The sequence below is a fragment of the Triticum aestivum genome, chromosome 3B (genome assembly GCF_018294505.1).
Source record: "Triticum aestivum cultivar Chinese Spring chromosome 3B, IWGSC CS RefSeq v2.1, whole genome shotgun sequence".
NCBI classification, from domain to species: domain Eukaryota; kingdom Viridiplantae; phylum Streptophyta; class Magnoliopsida; order Poales; family Poaceae; genus Triticum; species Triticum aestivum.
The window spans coordinates 487,809,232-487,813,614 of NC_057801.1; positions in this window are offsets into that span (position 1 = coordinate 487,809,232).

Genomic DNA, 4,383 nt, shown 5'->3' on the forward strand with positions numbered 1-4,383 from the left:
TCCAAGAAGCACTTTGTTGCTCTCTTGGAACAACTTGGTGAAGCCAATGACATGATCGAGGCTCATGAAGAAACCATCTCTAAGATGGAAGGTCATAGTCGTGACTATGCCGATGAGATATAGGATCTCCCTAATGCTCTTGAGGAAGAGCGTGGGCATCATTTGGCTCTTGAGGAGTCACACAACGATTACCATGCTAAGTTAAAGAAAGATCTTGATCATGCTCTTGTTGTGTCTCGTGTGCTAACTTCCAAGAAGGATAAACTTGGCATTGACCATGCTAGACTCAAGGAGGAGTTTGATATACTCGACAAGGCCCACAAGGTCTTGAAGGGTGCTCATGCTAGCCTCAAGGAGTCTCATGATCAACTCTAAGTTAAGCTAACCAAAGAAAAAGCCACCTTTCCTCATATGGTATTAATTGATAATGCAAATGCCACTAACCCATTTTGTGAGCATGTGCATCTTGTTGAGGAGAATGCCAAGTTTAAGGAGCAACTCGAGAAAGGCCTTGTGACGTGCATACAAGGTGAGAAGAACCTCAACAACCTTTTGAGCAATCAAAAGGAGGTTGTGGCCAAGGAGGGAGTTGGGTTCGCACCCAAGTCCAAGAACAAGAAGAAGAACAACAAGGCCAAACGACCTCCTCCTCTCAAGCAAACTTTTGTGAAGGAGGGAGAGGGTGCTCCTAAGGAGAAGAAGAACAATGTGAAGGGTGGTGATGTCAAAAAGGGCAATGCCACCCCTTCCAACAAAGCCGGTGGCTTTAACCCTTCTTATGTGTTGTGTCATCCTAGTGATGGGCATGTTTATGCTAAATTTGTTGGCTCTCCTTATGAGAACATTGAATGGTATATTTGGGTTCCTAAGACCCTTGTTACTAACATCAAAGGACCCATTACTAAATGGGTACGTAAAACCAAGCATTGATCTCTTGTAGGAATTTGCTTCCGGTGGGGGATCATGGTTGCTCGATAGTGGAGCAACAAATCATATGACCGAAAGCAAGGACTTGATGGTGGACGTGCACAAGATCCCTTCTATGCCCACCAACGTCGAGTGTGTGATGCCTCGTCTTCTAAGGTATTGGGTCTTGGCAAGGTTGTCATTTCTCATGATCTAACGATCGAGAAAGTCATGCTTGTTGAGTCCCTTGCTTACAATCTACTTTCCGTTCATCAACTTGCACTCATGGGCTTTGCCACTTTCTTTGATATTGATACCGTGGCCCTCTTGTGGAGCAAGACTCCTAAAGTAGCCTTTATTGGGCATGTCGAGAATGGTCTTTATGTGATTAACTTCTCGGAGCGACCCACTAAGACCGCGACATGCCTAATGGCTAAAATTGATGTGGGATGGCTTTAGTATCGTCGTTTAGCCCACGTCAATATGAGATCTTTGCAAAGTCTTCTCAAGGGGGACCATGTCCGTGGACTAACAAATGTTAGTTTTGACAAATATCGTGCTTGTAGTGCTTGTATCAAAGGAAAGCTTCATGAGAAGGCTCACCCTCCCACGACTATCATCTACTCGAAGAGACCCTTGGAGCTCCTTCACATGGATCTCTTTGGGCCTCCATCCTTTGATAGTCTTGGAGGTAGAAAGTATTGGTTGGTGATTGTGGATGATTATTCGAGATACACTTGGGTATTTTTCTTCAAGAGGAAGAGTGAGACTCAACAAACTGTCATCGACTTTGCAAATGAAGCTCAACATCAACATGATGCAAAGATCTTGACAATAAGAAGTGACAACGGCATCGAGTTCAAGAACTACACCTTGGATGAGTTTCTTAGTGATGAGGGGATCAAGCATCAATATTCTGCACCATATACCCCTCAACAAAATGGTGTCGCAGAGAGGAAGAACCGGACGTTGATGGATGCGGCAAGGACCATGATGGCAGAGTTCAAGTCTCCATACAACTTTTGGGCCGAAGCCATCAACACAGCATGTCATGCATCCAATCGGCTCTATCTCCGCAAAGGCTTGAACAAGACTCCTTATGAAATACTTACCGGTAACAAGCCCAACCTCAAGTACTTCCGGGTGTTCGGGTGTAAGTGTTTCATTCTCAAGAAAGGTGTTCGTTTGTCTAAATTTGAGGCTAGAGCTTATGAGGGAATATTTGTTGGTTATGCTACAAACTCTCATCCTTACCGTGCTCAACAAGTCCACCGGACTCATTGAGGAGACGTGTGACGTGGAGTTTGACGAAAATAACGGCTCCCAAGTGGAGCAAAGTGGTACTTGTGATGTAGGTGATGAATTTCCTCCCCAGGCCATAAGAAGAACGGGTGTGGGTCATATCCTACCCATTGAGGAACCCCTTGTGGCCGAATGAGAAGGACAATGCTCCACTCAAGTGGAGCCATCACCAACCCAAGACCCACACGCTTTCGAAGAACAAAGTGAAGGCCCTCAACCTCATGAACAAGACCAAGGGCAAGATCAACCTCAAGATGGTGGTGAACCACCAAATGATGCCCAAGGTCAAGTTCTCCCCCTCGAGCAAGTTCAAGATCAAGAGCAAGCTCAATATCAAGAACAAGCTCAAGACGGTGCTCAAGATGATCAAGAAGTTACCCCTTCTCCTTTCACATCCGAGGAGGAATTAGAGCGTCGTGCCGTGAAGATTGCTTCCAAGCTCACTACCCAAGGTCGTCTCATGGAAAATGTGGTTGGAAGCCTAATAAAGGGGGTAAGCACTTGTAGACAATTAGCAAACTATTGTGAACATCACGTGTTTGTCTCTTGTGTTGAACCTCAAAAGGTCTATGAGGCACTCGAAGATCTGGATTGTCTCAATGCCATGCATGAAGAACTCAACAACTTCAAGTACAACAAGGTGTGGAGATTGGTGCCAAGGCCAACGGGGAACCACAATGTCATTGGAACCAAGTGGATATTCAAGAACAAGCAAGATGCTCATGGGACCATCATTCGCAACAAGGCAAGATTGGTAGCACAAGGCTACTCCCAAGTCGAGGGTATCGACTATGGTGAAACCTTTGCCCCCATTGCTCGCCTTGAATCCATTCGTTTGTTGATTGCTTATGCTTCCCATCACAAGTTTAAGTTACAACAAACGGATGTGAAGAGTGCTTTTCTTAATGGTCCTATTAATGAGTTGGTTTATGTCAAGCAACCCCTCGGGTTTGAGGATCCCTACTTCCCCGATCGTGTGTATCAACTCGATAAGGCACTCTATGGCCTCAAGCAAGCCCCATGTGCGTGGTATGACCACCTTACCGAATTGTTGCAAGATCGTGGATTTGAAGTCGGGCAAATCGATCCCACTCTTTTTACTAAGAAGGCTAAAGGGGAGTTGTTTGTGTGCCAACTATATGTTGATGATATTATCTTTGGTTCCCCTAACAAAGCTTTCAATGAGGAATTTGCCGCTCTCATGACCTCTAAGTTCAAGATGTCTTCGATGGGAGAGTTGAAGTTCTTCCTCGGTTTCGATATCAAGCAAAGAAGAGAAGGTACCTTCATCAACCAAGCCAAATACAGTCAAGACATGCTAAAAAGATTCAAGCTAAGTGATGTCAAGCCGGCTTCCACTCCAATGCCCACCAAGTGCCAACTTGACATTGATCCCAATGGTAAAGCGGTGGATCAAAAGGTATATCGCTCCATGATTGGCTCCTTGCTTTACCTTTATGCATCTAGACCAGATATCATGTTGAGTGTGGGAATTTGTGCACGGTTTCAAGCCGCATCAAAGGAAAGCCACTTTGTGGCGGTCAAGCGAATCTTTCGATATTTGGCTCATACCCCAAACTTTGGCTTATGGTACCCAAGAGGAGCAAACTTCAAGCTTGAAGGATATTCGGATTCCGATTGGGTGGGAGACAAAGTGGATAGGAAGTCCACTTCCGGAGGGTGCCAATTTCTTGGTTGCTCTTTGGTGAGTTGGTCTTCCAAGAAGCAAAGTTGTGTGTCTCTCTCGTCCATCAAAGCAGAGTATGTGGCGGCCGGTAGTTGTTGTGCACAACTCTTATGGATGAGGCAAACTTTAAAGGATTACAGTGTCATTTGTGACAAAGTGCCTCTTTGGTGTGACAATGAAAGTGCCATCAAGATTTCTCTCAACCCGGTGCAACACTTCAAGACGAAGCATATTGAGATTCGGTATCACTTCATCCGGGATCATATTAGGCGAGGGGAGATCGAGCTCAAGTATGTCAACACTCATGATAACCTTGCAGATATTTTCACGAAGCCCTTGGATGAAGCAAGATTTCGCGAGTTAAGGCATGAGCTAAATATCATTGATTCGAGCAATGTGACTTGAACCCTTGCACACCCCACCACACTCAACTTGTTGTCTAATTTAGGTGTAGGCATGGACATAGGGGGAGTGTTGTTCTCTCAATG